The sequence below is a fragment of the Episyrphus balteatus genome, chromosome 2, assembly GCF_945859705.1.
Source record: "Episyrphus balteatus chromosome 2, idEpiBalt1.1, whole genome shotgun sequence".
In the NCBI taxonomy this organism is placed as follows: domain Eukaryota; kingdom Metazoa; phylum Arthropoda; class Insecta; order Diptera; family Syrphidae; genus Episyrphus; species Episyrphus balteatus.
In genome coordinates, this window is record NC_079135.1 from 107,929,086 (window position 1) to 107,949,155 (window position 20,070).

The following is a 20,070-nucleotide window of genomic DNA, read 5'->3' on the forward strand; positions in this document are numbered from 1 at the left end:
CTTCTATCTAACCAGTCTTAAAGAAGATGGAGTTGTATTAAAAAAAACCTTAAGTTTAACAAACAATTATGAATAGTTTATTTTCGATATTCTAATATAATTGTCAATTAAATTCGAATAAGCCGAAAAACTATATTTGATAAGCCCTCCCATCACCTTTCCGTTATACAAATAGAATTTCATTAATATAATTATTCAACCTAATTGATGTGGGTCTATTGTTTCACACATAAAACAAATTCTCTTAATCTTAGTTCTTGTCTTTGTTTCTTGTTCTAACACACATGGAAATAGTAATGAAATGACCTTTTGTAATAAAACAAATCCCCTATTCGTCTATACCTACGCAACCTTTAGAATATCTAACAACGTGACATATTTCGTATGCCTCGCAGCATTCGTAATTATATATCCTGACACACAATAGCCATCGTATGGCTAGAAAATCCTTTATTTCTCTTATAAATCCAATTTCTATTTATAATAAAACCATTTACCATCACTGATACCCCAATTTATATGTGTAGAATATATAATTATAGAATAAAATACCTTACAACAATATTCTCATTAAATATTTCGACTGATGAAATAATAGAAGAAGACGTCCATCCTGATGTTTCTCGCTTATTTTTCCCCTATTTCGCATTATTCCAATGTCGAGGTTATTTTATCTGATGGAAATATTACGCATGGAAAAATCTCAATAAATCATTCCAATCAGACCATGTCTTTCCACGCGCCGGCCGCACAGCACAGCACCGCACCATACATCCCTGTTTTGGCATTCGTCATTGTCATTGCCGATTTCTATAATACCTATAGCAAGCCTTGTTGATGTCCCCCATTCAGACTTGCAAATGTCTGATGTCTGCCCACATTTGGTAGAAAACATATGCATTTCTTATGAGAGGCTAATGAATAAAAAAAAGACAAAAACTTACAGTAGAGGTCATTATTATTGGAACAAGCGAATTTCCGTATTTTGATCACATTATAATGAGATTTCTTCAAATTAATTTTTTTGAGTTACCTCTATAGAACTTATGTAACGATTTTAGATTTAAGAAATTATGTGTATACTGTCACAGATTTTAAATTTAGTTTTTGAAGAAATCGAAAAAAAAAAGAAAAATATTATATTAGAAAAGTATTAATTTGTAGCTAAATAAATAAATAAATAAATATATTTAAAAAGGATATCTTAAAACTTGTATGCGATTTGACAGTTTATTAATTTTAATTGGCGCTTAATATGGTGAAGAGTGAATAAATTTGTCCTAATGGATGTTTTAACCTTCGTTTTATTATTTTTTCGTTTTTAATATCAGAGGTGATGAGAATGCAATTAAGTTTTAAGATGCTACCCCGCTTGACAACACTTGTTTAAGTACATTTTTTTTTTTAATTTTTTATGTCAAGCTAGATATAAAAAAAAAAATACCAAATTTTTGAACAGAGTTAAAAAAAAGCAATTAAAAAAATGCATTTCAAATCAAAGAAAATATATTTGTTAATTGCAAATAAAAAAAATTCTAATAGTAAAATTTTGTATTTCAAAATTAAAATATTTTGCATTAAAAAAAAAGACCAAAGCAAAGAAAAAAATTTCTGCATTGAAGAAAAAAATCATCAACATTCATCGAATTTCTTACAATTTTCTTTATTTGGCCTTACATAAGTTTTAATACTATAGCCGAAATAGCTATAGATGGTTCAGAAGTCTAAACTTTAAAAATTTTGGCGAATATAAAAAAAACTAACTATTAAAAAAAAAATTTTTTCAAGCACGAAGTTTTTATATGCATTAATGTTTTTTTATGTAAAATATTAGTATTTGCATCATCAATCAATATTTTTTCAAATTTGTAATGGAAAGCAAATGGAAAAGAAAAAATAATGTTTCGGACGAAATTATTTTTCTCAAAAAATCTTCGCACGATTCTGATAACACTGCAAGGAAATCCTCCTTTAAATAAAACTATATTTTTCTAATGGTTTTTTGTATGCTGATTCCGAATCCGAAGTCAGAATTGACCTAGCACTTCACGTTTTTTAGATATTCTCGTTAGCTAATCTCAAAAACCCATTTTTTTTGCTGTTTTCGAAGAAATATTTTGGCTTAATATAATCTTTTTCAATTAAAATTGTAACAGTTTATGAAAGAACTTATTTTTTTCTTTCAAATTCAGTTTCACTCTTCTCAATATCTCTTTTCTACTCCGAGATATCTTAATTTAAGTAAGTTTAGTTGGTTTGGCATATCTTACCATAAAGAAACTGATCTCTAAAAATTAATATATCTTTCTCCCTAGAACAAAAGGATACTTTAGTGTGCTGATTTTGAATCCGAACTCAAAAAATTTCGGTCAGCTCTGGTTTTGAGATATAGTAGTTTTTTTGAGATTTTCTAAATAAAAAAACTTGATTTTGTAATACTTTAATGTGAATATCTTAAAATCCTGACGTAATAGAATTTTTATGACTTATCAATCGATAGTATATTATGAAGAAAAAGTCCTCCAAATTTGAGCCCATTTCGAAAAATAGTTTTAATTTTATACAAGTTCAAATGAATCTAAAATTGTGATTTTTTAGAAACTACCCACATTTTACAAAAATCATTTTTACAAAAATGGTACCTGATATACTTTTTCTGAAACCAGATTTGGATTCAGGAAAGTCATAATATCAAAAAATTATTTGAAGGAGAAAAAAATTTTGCAAACCAGTGTAATAAAAGAAATTATGGTGCTGCCAAGAATAATTTTTCTATAAAAAAAAATTTTGTTTTTGAAAAATTTACGGTACCTACTTCTGAATAATAAATAATATGAACCATTTTTTATTCAAAAGCTTTTAAACACCACAAAACAAATCAAAAACAAACTATTACAAAAAATTTGATTTCGAAACAAACAAACTATTAAAAAAGTTTGATTTCGAAAAATTAGATTTTTTAAATCAGTTCTTTGGAAAAAAGACATTAAATTTTTTATTAGTGTTTTGTTTTCGGTATTGACTAATAGTTACTCAAAATGAAATGCCAACTTTTTAAACGTTTTTTTTAACATTTTTTTTTCTAATGGGCCTAACTATTATATTTATAAAAATGCATCTTAATAACAAAATTTAAGTTGCGTACTTTGTATAAGTATTTTGTTTTTAATTTTATATTTACCAATCTTGTTGTTGTTCAATTAAAGTAGGTAACATGAACTTGAGCAAGTTTGTGCTTTATTCGGTTTCATCTTTAATGAACAAGTTTGACTGGAAGAAAACGTTCTATTTCTGTTAACTGTTAATAGTGTCTTAATTTAAAAAATAGGGCCTGATTTTCGAAATTACATGTATTTTTCTTAGTCAAAATCGTTTAAGTTGTTTCCATTTCTATCAAATGGCAAATACACTTAATTTTACTTTTTTCAAAAAGTGCAAAAGTTAAAATTTTTAAATTCATTTTGTGATAGTTTTTGATTTCAAGAACTTTGATTTTAAGAATAATATTTTCTTGTTTTTCCGACAGCAAAATGGGGCAGTAAAGAACAAAATATTTTACATTGTAGTTATTTAACTTTTTGCAAAAAGGTGCTGTTTAAGTTATACATTAAACTACAAACTCAGCTCAAATGAGTTTTATGAATATTTGTTGCTGTTGTTTTTTTTTTTTTTTAGTAAAGACAACTCAATACAATTTTTTTTCACAAGTTTAAAAATAATCTAGTAAAAAATATTTTGTAAAAAGAAATAAATAAAAAGTGGCATAACTTTGACTTTCACTGTACAGTTGTATCTACAATTCTTTGTTCCCCATTCCCACACATATTGTACCTACATAACTGTTTTTTTTTTTGTTCTTGTTCCTATTCTGTCTACAGACATAATAAGTTTTTTTTTTTTGTAGTTGGCAATGTCATTGCTAAATATTTCCATTATTCCGGCCTCATTTTGTTCTAGTGATCTTGAACAAAAACAAAATTGAAATGATGCAAATTTATTGGATATTTTTGCTGTCAACAATTTTTTTTTTTTTTTGTTGTGTAGGATTATATTTAATCAGTTAAACCGGATAATGTCAGTGTGAAAATCGAAAGGTATAAGCATGGAAAAGTAATTTAAATTGAAAAAAAAAGTTCCCATTAATATCCGCCAACACAATATAATCTATAAAAGGGCATAAATATGTTCTGCCAATTTGTGTCACAAATTGTTTTTTTTTTTTTTTCATCTAAACTCAGTCTTCAAGCTGAAAGGTGATTTGACAAAACACTATTGCCATCTACTTAGAGTCTTTATGGTGAGGAAAAGGTTTAAACTTTCATAAAGCTATCGCATCTCATCTTCATCAGCGAATTTAGAGTGAGAAATTCGAATCACCTTCTTCCCCATCTTAACTCGAAAAACTTTAATTTTCCAATTAGAACTGAAAAGTCATCTTCACAAGTTATAAGGATATAATTTTTTTTTATTTTTTTTTTTTTCCAAAAACTTTCTCTGTTTAAGTGTAAACGTAGAATAAAATCTCAGCGTAAAATAAATGTTTTCTACTCTGCCACCATCAGAAATTATGTTGAAAACGATTAAGAAAAAAAAATTAAATATTTCTCCCACAGATACTTTTTTGACAATTTACTGCTTTTACACCTATAACTCTATCTCACTGCTGCCTCCGTGACCTCGTTTTAGCCAAAATACGTATTCCGCACCCATTATAGACCCTTTCATAGAGATATACTATACCTACTTCTACTATAAGAATCTTGGTACCTAGTAGAGTAGTCTATAATAATTACACTTAAACAGGCAAGGCGAAAATTCCTCGTTTAATTGTACTTCAATCACCAACCACTTCACAAAATTTAGACTTTAACCCCTCTTCGCCACTAACAACATATCTTTGTAAGTATACCTCGCTGTTGTGGCAACTCTAATTTTCCACAATTATTTCTCCTGGTCTCCATAAAATTTCATTTCATTTTCGTTTTGTGTTGTTGATGTTAATGGGAATTGGTATATATATAAAATGGGCCGACTGGGAGGAAAGGAGGGTTAATGTCTTAAGATACACAATTACCTTTTGTTATTCCTTGAACTTCTTAGTTCTTTATTTTTTTTTCTTCAGCCCAGACCAAGACCATTCACAATCATCATCATCATTCACCATCTTTTCTCTCCTCTCGTTGTTTCTTACAATTTCAATTCCATTCCATAACACCTACTAACCTACCTGGAATTGTTAAAGGTGTAAAATTCTTTGTTTAAAAATATCACTGCAGTAATTTAACAACACAAAAGAGCTTACAACTCTCCATACTAACTCTTACTTTGCTACAAAAAAAAAAAAACTTGTCCTGGTTCATTTATTTTTCCATAGGAAACTGTGTGTGCCGTGTTTTTTTTTTTATTCTTGGTTTTATTTTTGTAAAAAAGTTATCCTGCGACGGTGTTTTTTTTATTCTATTCTTAGTTGAACCTACATTATATTTGTGAAGCTCTGAAGACAAAACTTTAAACTCAATGACCCAGTTAAAAGTAAACAAAAAGATTATTCGAGGTGACATAAATATGGAAAAAAAAAAGAAGAGGATATACCATCCTCTCCAGGAGTCAGGTGGAAGTGGTTTTTTTTTTTTGTTTACTTTGATAAATAACATTTGTGAAGTTTACAGTTTTTAAGGGGGGGTGAGGCTATAGATTTAAAGAAAAAAACTATGGTAATGGTGCTTAAGGGTGCATACTATGCTTTTCCACAACTTAACTGTCAATTTCTTTAAATTCAAAAAAATAAAAGGAAAATTAAAGTTTTTCGATGAAATAAGAAAATAGTACACATACGCCCTAGTGACCGCTAAAATTTTGTAAAGAAACCTCATAAAGGTGCACGTTTTTGTTTTAAAATATATTTTTAATGAATTGTGATACATATTTGTAATGCTTTAATAAATTTAACAAATATGTTTGACGAATCTGATGGCACTGCATTTTTCATCTCGTAAATTGTCGATGACTTTTTCACAAAGATTTATCTGAAACGTTCAACGGATGAAATGTACCAACCTAATATTTTGCTCCTAGAAGATGCAATAATTTATCTGTAAAGTTTTATAGAAGCCTGACTCGATTTCACATACTTGCTTTAAGGTTGCTTAGAATATTAAAGATTTTTTTAGAAATTCATATCAGAATTATTTTAAAGAATTGGAAAAAAAAAATTAGAAAACAATATAAAATTTAGTTACAAAATCATCTTTTTAATTGGTTTTGACCTCCAAAAACAAAAATAGGCCATTTAGTTTTTTGTGTAGCAAAAAACTATTAAAATACAAATTTGTAAATCATTAGAGTTGTTAAAAATAATAAAATTATGTAAAAGTTTTCAAAAAAATTAAAAAAAAAATTTAATATGTACCTAACAACTAAAAAGAAAATATTAATAAACACATAAAAACAAAATAAAAAAAAATCATTGACTCGTTAACATTGACATTATAAACAATTTTGAATAATTTATTTGAAAGTTTTGTGATTTTTTTTTGAAAAATTTTTAAAAAAATCGAAATTTTTTACATTGTATCGTTTTTTCACTGTTTTTGTTCTGTTTTGCACAATACATTGCATGTTTACCATTACAAATTAATTTAACTGTTAATCTAGTGTTGTTTAAACTTCGATAGTCTATCGATAGCATCGATAACAACAAAATATCGAGTATATCGATATTTCACAAAACTATCGATAGTTTCAATACTTCCAAATTATTTTACCACAAGGCTACCGATATTATCGATAGTTTTTCTTAAAACTATCGATACAATCGATAATGGAAACTATCGATGTATATCGAGTATATCGATGCTATCGATAGACTGTCGAAGTTTAACCAACACTAAATTATCAGTTAAATTAATTTTCAATGGAAAACATGCAATGTATTTGTTCAAAAACAGCGAAAAAACAATAAACAATGTAATAAAAATTTGATTTTTTTTAAAAAAATTTCAAAAAAATCACTAAACTTTCAAATAAATTGTTCAAAATTGTTTATAATGTCTTTCTACTGGTAGCAAATAACGTTTGAGCAGAATTATTAGCAATTTAAATATTGTTTTTGGTTGAAAAATGACTAAAAACAGTGGAAAACTCTCAAAATAATTGAAAAATTTTGTTCGAAGTCGTACCGATAAATCGAAAAACAAATGATGCCATTCGATTTCTCGAGTCCGAAATAGGGCGAAATAGTTATTCGCGCACCTGTCAAGAATTTCGACTTGCACAGTGTAATTGTTCAAAAAATATTTGTTTTATTTCAAAAGTTTTGTTTTATTTTTTTATATGTATGTGGTCATAATTTTGAAAAAAAAAGGATATAAAAAATGTTAATCCAGAAAGTGTTTTTTTGTTTTGGCTTAGAAGAAGTAGCATACATTATTGTTCCATAAAAAGTTATTTTCTCAGTTGTCCGACCTATTTTGGTGTGCTGTAACATGAGAGTTATTTTCCAATTCCACATTAATTTAGCTTTTTATTATTTTGGAAAATAACTCTTTGCTGTTCATGTTTCTTAGTTGTGGTGTTTTTGACACGATAATACTGAAAAAAAAACATTTTTAAATATTGATTTTCATAGCATGGATTCGAATGGGTTAAAAAAACGTTAAATGTTAGTTTTAAGACAAAATCTATTTCTAAGTGAAATTTTGATTCGAAAATTATTTATTATAATGAGTCAACCATTCCCAAGTGGGCCACTCAAAATTGATAGCTATTTACGAAACAAAGTAAAAAAAAAAAAAAAAATTTTAATCTCTCAACCGATTTCATAAAAAAATACCTACCTTGTTTGGATTGGAAATAAATAGGTATAAATTTTAGAATTTATTTTTTTTGGTGCCAGCAAACCAAATGTTCTATTAACTAGATTTCAATGCCTTTTTTGTAAAACAGTCAAACAAATCTAAAATTGTTGAAAATTTAAAGTAGATATTTTTTGATATGGAAGTTCTAAAAAACCGTTGTATCTTCCCAAGTCCAAATTTTGGGGGTGTTACTTTTAAATAACGTATAGTAATCAGTGAAACAAGCTCTAAAAAAAGTGATAGGTCTCCGCCCGCTTTAATTTGTAGTGTGACTCAATTTAATCGTACCACTGTAAAAAAAAAATGATATTTTGCAAGGTTTAAACATCTATAACTTTTGTTGGGGTTGGGGTCAAAATTCTGCCGGGGTCAAAATTCTTTTGTCAAAATTCTGCTTTCAAAATTCTGCTTTACAAAATTCTGCTTTCAAAATTCTGCTTTTCAAAATTCTGTTTTTCAAAATTCTGCTTTTCATAATTCTGCTTTTCAAAATTCTGCAAAAAATTAAAAAAAGGTTTGGAAAATGTTAAAAAGCACGCGCTTTTTAACATTTTCCAAACCCTTTTTTAATTTTTTGCAGAATTCTGTAAAATCATCTTTTTGAAAAATTATCTGTTTATTTGATTACTTACCTACATAATTTGTCATTTTTTAAATGCGAATTAATTTTTGTTTTATAAATGAATAAATTTGAAAATATTAAGAAAAGTTTTTTAATATTAAACATTTCCGAAAATAACTAAAAATTTATTAATTTATCAAATAAAGATGAATATTCAAATTTTGAATAAGAAAAGGAATGTACAACATCGGTTCCAATTAGTATACATATTTAATTTGAAAGAAAGTCAGTATTATGCATTTCAAAAAATATTTGCGACACTTAAATAAAAAATTTAGGAAAGTACCAATGTTGAATTACATTAATGAGGTGTATTTTTCTTTAGCCAGCGCATATGCTATAAAAAAAAAACAGAATTAGCAGAATTTTTTTGTTCAAATATAATGCTGGCAGAATTTTGAAAAGCAGAATTTTAAAAAGCAGAATTTTGAAAAACAGAATAGAAAAAAAGCAGAATTTTGAAAAGCAGAATTTTGAAGCCAGAATTTTGACCCGATCCCCTTTTGTTGTTATGAATTGCATTAAAATTTTCTTTCAGATAATGAAAGCTTTTGAAATTGCAAATCAAATATATCAAAAAAATTCTGTCCTACATAGCCGAGAAGTTAGTTTAAAATTTTTTATGATGTTGCTAAAAAAGATTATTAAATTTTTGTGCTTACACCTAATAATATATGTACCAAATTTACTTTGTATTAATTTGTATCCATTAATTTCTGAGATACAGTAATTTTAACAATAAGACGTAAAGAATGTATTTGTTTATAACTTTTATCACTCATATTTCATATATGAAAACGGATCTTTTTCCTAAAAATGCATATTAATAAAAAAAATTTAATTTCATATTTGTTTTAGAGCTTAATTTCATTGCAGATGTTATCTTTTTCCATTGAATAATGAATTTCGAGCTTTTTTCATATAACTTTACCACATTTCAATGTAAAAAGTTTTAAAAATTCTAGCAACTTGAACTCTAATTTCATGCATTTTATTTATTTTTTAAATTTTAGTTTAACCCAAAAGAAGAAATCCAAAGTAACAAAAACTACAGTTGTGCAAAAAAATTATTTGTTTGTATTATACGCTATAGATTAGTTCATTAAATAAAGGTTATACCTTCTTTTTTAATTTTAAGAATTTCTTAATGAAGTCTCTCGGCAATATGCTGCTGATGTTGTAAAAAGTATTTCGTAGAAAAAACAGATGTGAGCTAGGAAATAGATAGGTAGAAAGCTTTGAATAGTTAAATATATTTGTTTAGCATTTCCACATTTAAACCGCATCTTTTTTTCTGAGTAAGCAAAGTTATGTAAACATTTACCCTAGTTTACAACTTTGAAGATTTTCTATGAATTTCCTTTTTTAGTTTCACTAAAATAATAATAATAATGCGGGACTAAAATTTTATTCTCATGGTTTAGCTTTTATCTAGAATTGAATTCACAGTTAGGGATAATTGTTTAGGATTTTCATACATTTAACTAGAAGTCTTTTCATGCGGGATGGATCCTTTTTCTGTTATGACTTTTTGGTTGAACATTTCTAAGAATCCATTTTATTAAAGTCAAAAGCAAATATTTACAAATTAAACAAAGTTTGTACCTAAAAATGATTTAATGAGAAGATTTACAAAAAATGAAGAAAAATCAAACGATATACATCAAGGACACGTGTCACTCTGCTTTGAATTATTAAGTAACAGTGAAAAAATCAGTTACAAAGCTGTCCAAAGACATATTCATAGAGGTATCCATTAAAAAAGCTTTAATGACATGTTTGTTTAACTGAAAGACGCAAATAAATTTCCAAATCGTTTAAACAATTGACACATAACCCATCGCAACTATATAGGAAACAAAGTTAACAGCAAACAGTTAAATCATCTAATTAACACCTGATATGCTACTGGGATAAATCGTGTGCAGCGTTCTAACTTATTTTAAAGGTGCGAAATCGGCTTCAAAGAAGACTTCTATCGCACTTGTGTGATGTGATATGCCTTGCATAATATTCTATTCATACAAACATTTATGCAAATGGAATAAACAATTAAATTACTAACTGTTTGGAATGTTATTTTTATTGAAATTATGATAAAGAAATCATGATCATTTCATAACAGTATAACACACCCTAAAATTGTTTTGGATAAGAAATTTTATTTGTGAATTCTAATTGAGCTGCAGTCGCAATCTTAACCTTGAGTTTTTCAATTCTGATCGTACAGTGTGGTGTTAAAAAAATATACTTATTTTTGTGTGAATTCTTAAAAGTTTATTTTGTTGTTGTTATAAGCGAAGTAAACGTTTTGAATGCTGGATCATATATTAACATTTATAACTCCAGTCTCTCACACACAAAAGTTGCTGTTATTCATTTAATTGCAGCAAGAGTTAAAATTACATACACATAACTCCTTTACATTAGGGTGGGTCAAAAAAAATCGAATATAATTTTTTTTATTATACCTACCTACTCCAAAAAATCGAGAAAACGTACATACTCACCAAATATGAGCTTTTAATAATAAATGGGAAGATCCTCCACTTCGCTGTTTTCGATTTTTACATCAATCTTTATATTAAAAAAAATAATTATTTTTTTTATCAATCGACTTTCAGCAAATTTCTTTACGAATTCAAATCACTTTTTTTCTGTTCGTGAAATTTGTGCCCTTTTCAAAGAATCTGCAATTTTTTGGACAAAATATATATTTGGAATTATTTGCTTTAGAAACAAAACAAAAATTCTTCTGACAGTTCGAAACAATTTTGAAGTTTTCGAAATCGATCGAAATGTAGAACATGCAATTTCATTTCGCGTGAAATTTAAAAGTGATTTCAATTCACTTTCGATCAAATTGCGGAACATTTGCGATAAAAACATTTTTTTATTTTTTTCAAAATTTTTTAATTCACGGAAAAGTCATAATTATCAAATAGGCAGGATGTACTTTTGTATGGGCTCAAACGTTCTACAAAAAAGGTCCTCGGTATGAAATCGATTGCTTTAGCCGTTTGGAACATTTACAGTAGGTATTTTTTGAATCGTTATTAACGGTATCTGCTATGTAACCATTTTCCTGATTTCTGACTCTCATAAACGACTTAACCAACTTCAACGATAATTTTGTCCAAAAATTTTTTGGAAACCTTAATTTTAAAGTTAAGAAAAATTTTTTAAATATAAGTTTTTCTGTCCTTGTTCGCAAGTTAATTTACACTTTTTTTCGTGTACGCAGAGGAAATCACTCTTACGGAATTGGGCCTCCAGATTGTAAGCGGAATCATCTTATTTTTATATCGAAATAATTTAAATTAAAAAAATCGATCCTTCAACTGTTGGGTCACTAGTTAAGTGCTTACCCATTTTAAAATGAACAGAATTTTAACGGATTCCACTTATTTCAAACGGAAATCGTATTGATCAAAGAGGTTGGGATTTAAGATGGCCATCATCTTATTTAAAGGTGCCCTATTTATATCCATGTAAGGGTCGTTTTTTGTTCAATGGCTCTGTTTTTTCTTAGGTGCAAACTTGTGCAAATTTTGAACACAAAGATTGTTCTCCATATCCAGCAGTCATAATAAGAAAATGATCTCGAAATCGCGGCTTCTTAATCAACCAAGTAAGGAACCCTGCATATCGTATTAACTATTAAGAACCCTTTAAAACTTCCAGATAAGTTTTCAAAACTATGAAGAACTTTCCGTTACTTTAACTTAACTTGAAATTTCAAAATTTGGGGCGTGGAAACTGCTGATTTCCGCTTAAGCAAACTTCTGACTATCTTAAAATTTTGAAACTTAACTTTAACAATGCTGGTAACACTGTTACAAAAAATTCTATTGTGCCAAGGTTTCTGTCTGTACTACAATCAATTTTTGTCAAAGTCATTGAAGTGTTTTATTTTTTGGTAGAACTTCAACCACCACTGTCCCAAGTTTTTCTTTGGATTCCTTTTCAAAAAAGTCTGATTACCATTACCTTTTTGTGTGATTCCTTTTTTTACCTATAGGCACTTTTGCCTTGAATTAAATTCGTATACAAACAACAGAGGAAGTGCTTTTCAATAGAAATACAAAGACAACAAAATAAAAATAAAAAAAAAAAACTAAAACAAAGTGAGTGGAAAATTTTGAGAAAATGCATTCTACAAGTACATACCAACAAACAAAACGAAGTTTTCCTTTTGGTTTTTGCTTATTTCCTTTTTAAATGTACTTCGTTTTCAGCCACCCCATTGAGTAAGATGAAAACAAAATACTTTCATTTATATTTCGATTTAATTGAAATTAACTACGAATACGAATATAAAGTACCCATTCCCATTGCACACCCTTTTCATCTCCAATCCCAACCCTTTCAATTTTATATTTTTGAATAGAATTTTAGTTTAGTTCTAGGAGAACGAGAAGTGAAGAAACTAGATGATGATGATGATGATGTTGATGATGATGCAATTGGGTGTGCAAATGTAAACGTAAATGTAAAATGAATATTCTATTCTTCTTAATTAAGATGAGCTTTTGTGTTAGTGTTTTGGTTTGATGTTTTGTGTATGCGGTAGAATAGAGTACAATTCTGCAGTTGTATAGTGTAAATAGTGTACCAAGTTGTAAAATCTTTCTGGGCTTTCTCTAGATAGAGAGAGAAATAGAAAAGTCTTTTGTAATGAATTGTTGTTGTTTTATACAAAGGTACATGAGGGTGCAGGAATTTGTTGCTTTTGAAATAGTTTTGTATACAGTTGTTGCCTTGTGTTTTGTGCGTGAAGCTAATATTTGCTAGCGTGGGAATAGTTACTGCTCTGAATGCGTTTAATTAAAATTTACGTACTTATGTGCTAGGTTTTATTTGTTTGTTCTTCCTCTATAACTTTTGTAGCAGAGATATTTGGAACTGTGGGAAATCTTGAGCTGTTTTTGGAAAATGCTTGAATTTCTTTGTATTTAGTATTCTTGGAAGTAACAATCTACAATTTTTGTACAGTTCGAGTTCGAAACTACTGAGAAGTTGAAAGAGGTTGATGTAAGAGTATCTGCATCAACACCTGATTTGAGTTAAAACGATTATATCGCAATGCATACGGGTCATAAGAAAACTATTGAAATCAGTGAGCATTGGTTTGGATACGAATATCTTTTAAACAGTTAAAGCAATCAATTTCATTCCAAGAAATTTTTTGTAGAACGTTTAAGCCCCTACAAGAATACATATATCTTGCTAATTTGAAAATAATGAAGTTTCAGTGAATTAGAAATTTTTTAAAAATATAAAATGTTTTTATATTTTTTTTTAACTTTGACCTCAAATATCTTTAGAATGGTTAGATTAATGAAAAAAGTTAATAAGACCTTTTTTGTGGAACAATCAATTTCCATCAAGAATATGTCTTGCGCGTTTGATCATTATAATTTTTCAATTTGTTACAAAATTAAGAACAAAAAACGAATTTTTAAAGATTTTCTCGATTTTTGGACCTCAAATATCTATTCAACAGTTAAATAAACGAAAAAAGTGTATAAGGCCTTTTTTGTAGAGCGTTCAATTTCCTACAAGAATATGAAAAGAAATTTGCTAAAAAGTCAATTAATAAAAAAATTATTTTTTTTTAGTAGAAGCTAGATGTAAAAATGGAAAATTGCAAAGCGGAGGACCTTCCTATTAATATAAAGAGCTCATATTTGGTGTGTATATTCTAGAGGGGTCTAGCAATCGATTTTTCGGAGTACCAATTAAAAAAAAAAGAATTTCGATTTTTTTGACCCACCCTAAGCAACAGTTTACAATTTAAAGTTCAAAACTTATTAATATATTTTATGAAAACAGGGTTTAAAACAGTGTTTTGTATAAAAATGTTTCAAAACTACGATATGGACAAAATGACATACCTTCAACTTCATAGAAATTGTTGTTGTTTTTTTAAATTTTAACTTTTAATATGTCAATAGGGTATAAGCGAACTTCCGACCGCCAATCATGGTTCAGGCGATGCGGGGGCCATTGAAGCGGGTTTGCAAGATCAAAAACATTCGTTGTCCCGCAGGCTACATTAAGGTGAAGCATATTGGACACCAACAAATTTTTTAAGTCCTATATAAAAGCATTAGGTGGATTCAAGTAAGCTTTCCTTTGAAAATCTACACTTGCCAACTAATTTTTGTATTTTTGCATATAAAATGTCATATGTCGTTTTGTCCATATGACCTTTGTCATTTTGTCCATACGATATGGACAAAATGAATTTCGATACTTTTTTTTCAAAGTTTTAATTTATTTAAATTTTTTATTCTTTTAATACAAAAAGTACTACAAAATGTTCCTAATATTATAAAGAATGAATAAAAAATGCAAAGATTGTGTTATACACCACGGGTATTATTTTATTGACGAAAAAGCTTATGGTGTGTCATATTGGACGTACTTCCCCTACCGCCGCATCGCAAATTTCTATTTCCCATATGATTTACATGGGGAAGATTGTGTTTTTGAGTTTGGAATTTTATAACTTTGTAACGGTTTATCAAAAAGGCTAGATTTAATCATTTTCTTGTATAAAATTAAACGCTCTACAAAATTGCATTTATAAAATTAAAAAAAAAAAACCGACGCGAAAAATTAATTAAAATACCTAATTCTTAGTTGAAAAATAGAATACAAATATTCGAAAAGTTTGCCAAATTTTTTGAAAAATCTAATAGTTTCGTTGAAAAATTGAAAAAAAATTAAGAAAAAATTACATTATATATTTTAAAGTTGAATAACTTCGATACGGGACAGTCTAATATACATTACACATTCTTCATCATCATTAATTTTCTGTTTATTTTGCAGAGATTTAACCTTTTTTGCTAGTTTACTCATACAAAAATTTATAAATTCCCCCTAAACAAGAATTACAAAATGTATAACCTGGTTAAGTATATTTGTATTATTAACTGAACAAAATGCGGTTGCAAGTGATGATCTCATTTAAATTGCATTCGGTATTAAATTATTATTATTAGGTACCTTTGTTTTGAATTGAGTAAATTTTCCATATGAGGCAATTTAATGTTTACAAAATACGTGACGCCAAACTTAGCGTTACTTTGTTAGTCATTACAAAGAAATAATAAAATTGCGACTTACACTTTAACTCTGTGTTATTTCACATTTGCAATATTGTTGCAAAACATTTTTGACATATTGATAAATAAAAAAAACAGTTTTTCTAAATAATTTAATAGTTTTTTTTTCTTTTTTTTTCAGAATACTGTCTTTGAAATAAGGGTAAGTCGATCTTAAATGCTACAAGAGCTCTGAATGATTTTACTTATTTAGTTACATTGAAATAAATTATAGACCCCGTCATTATTTGTCACAAATTTATATAATTTTAAATAAATTTATAAAGTTTAAAACCTATTAGGTCACTGTGGCGTATACGCTTTTTTTTTAAACATTTTTTTTATAATGTTCAGACAACAAAATCGTATAAAACCAGTTGATGTTTGTAAATGTTTTTATGGCGTTTTTTATTTTTTGAAAAATACAACATTGGTTGATATAGACCATCAGTAAAAATAATTTTCTTACAGAATATTTTTATATAGTATTTAAATATTTAAAACAGTTATTGTTAGTTAGTTACGACTGAGTCATAAGTTCTATTTTGTAAAATTTACTAACAAAAAAAAAAAACATGTTCAATTTTTTTTTCAAAAACCAACTATAATTTTAAAAGTTTGGGTTTAAGGCAACTCTATATTGCATTACCGAAATTGTATAAGGGTGAATCAGCAGTTTGTAACACCACCAATTCAAATTCAAAATAAACTTTTCAGTAGGTTAAGTTGTTTACCTTTAAAATTGTTAACCAACTAAAGTTCTGTCCTATATGCTTTCCCTTTCTTCTGACATCTAAATAATTTATGTAATTATTTAAACGACCTCATATGTGTCTAATAAAAAAAAGGTTTCTCAAAATAAATCTTTTCAAACTATTTCTTATGAAATTCATGTCAACAAAACTGTAAAACTGCTATTTCCATATAGGGTATATTTAGAAATAAAGTTTCTCTTATAAAAATTGAAATCCATTAAATGAACCTACTGACTTATTCATTTTAACATTTTGATACCCCTCTTTCTTTCTTTTTGAAAAATTTGGAAATGGAAAAACTTTTTCACAAATTACCATACAAAATTCTTTCCTCCTTTAAAGTTTTTTTTTTTACACCACACAAATTTGTGGTATGTGTACTTTGTTGTTTTTTTTTTTTAATTCATTTTCTCAGAAAAAAAAGGACACTGGAAGGTGTTTAAAATATCTTTCCATAGAAACATTTCAAATCAAATGTCTCTTTTAGAGGAAGAAAATATTATGGGACAACAAATATTTGTGCTACCACAACGCAATTTTTTTTTCCCTAAGATTGAAAAAAAAAATGTTTGGTTCTATCCTTTTTTACTTCAAGATAATTTATGAATGCTCATATAAGGGCAAATTATAAGGACTCTTAAATTAAACTCAACTCCCAAAACGTACCCTTATCCACTTTCTCCAGAATTCTGATCGAAAACAATGAGTTGAAATGTCAGAATCCTTTGTTTTACTTTATTAACAGTCATTGAAACGCATGAAGACCTTCACCAAAAAAAAAAGTTGAGTTGTCCTGTGTTGAGTTTATATGAGTTAAGTTGTCCTAACTAAGAAGTGTACTCATTAAAATATCAGCTGATCATGCCCTCACTTTTATAACTTTTGTTAGTTTGGGAGTTGGGATGAGTTAAGATGAGTTGAGTTAAGATGAGTTAAAATGAGTTAAGATGAGTTAAGATGAGTTGAGTTGAGTTGAAATGAGTTGAGTTGAGTTGAGCTGAATTAAGTTGAGTTGTGTTAAGTTTATTTGAAATAAATTCAGTTGAGTATAGTTTAGCTAAATTCAGTTGAGTTGAGTTAATTTGACTTAATTTCAATTGAATTGAGTTCATTTGAATTATTACTAAGCAAGACCCTGCAACCCAAACTTCTGCCCTTAAACCAACTGGGTATATGCCTTTGTAAAAAATCATGTCTTCTCTTCTCTAGCGCAGGTAACTTAATTTAAGATTTGTCCCTTTTATCTCTTTATAAAGATGTTTTTATTTGAATAAATTACCGTGTCGCTGTTGCTAGTGCTGCTCCTGCGGGTATAAAGCAAAGAAAAGCCAAAGAAAAAGGGTCAAGTGATGACCCCCAACTCTCCTCAGTCATCACAGCAGAATATCCTTATTTTTTGCCTCTTTTGAAAGAAATGTTAATTTGATGCTGCTGCCCAGGTGAACTGGCAATATAGAGTCGTGTTTTACTGTGGGTCGCGACACGATACCCAGGACTTGAAAAAAAAGTATAAATGTACACAATCAAAAGATTTATCTCTCTAAAGGTTTTTCTTTGCATTTGTAAGGTGAGTGAGAGAGGATATTGTGACAGAAGGAGGCAGGTATAAAATTAACGATTTCTATTCATTATGAGAAAACACCTTAAAACGATGATGATGATGATGGGGGACTTTCGACTCGATCCGCAACATAAAAATAATTAATTTTCTTCAACACAGTGTAACAAAGCCAGAAAACATCTTTTTCTTTCCGGTGGGAGGTGGTAGCTCCCACAAATTTCACCACAAATCGCTTAAAAACATTGTTTGAAGGCGCTAATGTTAACTGTAGTATAAGTGAAGGAGCTTACTTCCATTTTTGACATGCCCACGTCAAAAAACCATAACCACCATCAATCAAATACAAAATTTAATTTTGAAATTCTGTTGGGGATTTTTGCAAAAAGAGCGGAAAGCTTCTGTGAATTTTTGGTAATAACCGACCGGATGTTATCGCAATTAAAATATTCTGATGAAAAAAAAAGGGATGGATTTTTTTTTTTTTGTGTGTCCTTGATGGGTAAATCTTTGTGGGACACACCATTAGGATGACTTTGACCTGGATATGTATATGCTCAAAATATGTATGTATAACTATTTTTGGTTCTTTGTGTATCTTTTTCATTTTGATATGGGGACATATATCCCCTCGGGTGATAGTGATTTTGATTGTGATTTTGTAATGGAGAGCAACAGTCTTTATATGGAAATTTGAATATTTTTTTTTTTATTTTTTGGTGACAGACGGGTGTGGTTGGTTTTGTATTTTGGTGCCAGTCTGCTGTCAACGTTGTGTAGTGGTTTAATTTTGAAATTTAATTGATTTTCTGTTTTTGTGTTTTGTGTGAGTTTGAAATTATATTCTGTGACACGTTTTAATGATGAACTAAAATTGTTGATGTTTGTGTTTATTTAGGACGGCCTTTTTCATCAGAAAAGGAGCTAATATTTTGATATTTTTAAATGAAAAATTTCAATTTTATTAACAGGAAACCGAAATTGTTTAAAATGTGTCAACTGTGGTAAAATATCATTAATTTTAGTTTTTTGTCCGTGTTTGGTTCATTTTAGATGTGAATCCAATAAGCTGTTATATCAAACATATTTTTGCAAAAATATTGATTAGAATTAATTTCTCTTTAAAACACCAAGCGATTTGAAAGTACCGAAGTAAATTAAAATTCGCATTAAATGCAGCAGGCGTGAATACATGGCAGTTTTGAGCTTATCATATGGAACGGGTTATAGAAAAATTGTTTTGATAATGAAAAAAAGTGCGCACATTTTTTCATTATCAAAACAATTTTTCTTTTATCATTTACAGAATTTAGCAATGCAGAATTTTGAAATCCAGAATTTTGTATTTACAGAATTTTAGAATACAGAATTTTGAATTTACAGCATTTTAAAATACAGAATTTTGGAATGCAGTATTTTGGAATCCGAAATTTTGCACATACAGAATTTCGACCCCAACCCCTTATCATCAGTGGCGGATCTAGGGGGGGGGGGGGGGGGGTCGTGGGGGTCATGACCCCCCCCCCTCCCCAAAAACCTGAGGTGAAAAACAGAAAACTATGAGGCAAAAGGTGGAAACGAGCTTTTAAACCATATGAAGGGTTTCTTTATTGTTATTGATGGAAATGATTCATGGGTAGGGTATACTAGGAAGAAGTCGTTTTTAGTTGTAAATATATAATGAGGGCATGTAAAAAATTTTTGGTTTTTTACACATTTTTTTAATGAGAACGTTCAAAAGCCGAAAATCATATCATATAATTTGCCATGATATAATAACTTTTACATGATTACTTGTATCTCGATTCACGAACGATCTATCATAACTAATCGCAAAAACTTAATTTCATATTTTGATTTATGAAGAAATACGCTTTTCTTTTTAACAAACCTGTGTGGAGGAAATTTATTTCATCCTACACATATTTTTTTTTAATTTGTATTTTTTTTCTTTTTAAAGCTTTTGCTTTCAAAGATCACATTTCTAAAATGCAAATTAAACATATAAATATACTATTTTTACTCGGTATTTTTTTATAGAAAAAAACATTTATGTTTTGATGTTTTCGCAAAAAAATAATGATGCTGAAAACATCGCTCTTGGAAACATTGATAAATCGAATCCAAAGGTGTTGAGTGAAGAAAAATCTTTTTTTACATTGAT

The 20,070-nt window shown here is 28.3% G+C and overlaps 1 protein-coding gene across 5 annotated transcripts in view; it reads left to right on the forward strand.

Annotated features, from left to right (window-relative positions):
- The window catches only part of LOC129909904 (leucine-rich repeat-containing protein 24), a 310,525-nt gene that overhangs the window by 152,068 nt on the left and 138,387 nt on the right, over window positions 1-20,070 (forward strand). For all 5 annotated transcript variants that reach the window (XM_055987060.1, XM_055987057.1, XM_055987058.1 and 2 more), the window contains one exon: window positions 15,736-15,756. The gene's annotated coding sequence lies outside the window, so the exon portion shown is untranslated. The remainder of the gene's footprint in view (window positions 1-15,735; window positions 15,757-20,070) is intronic.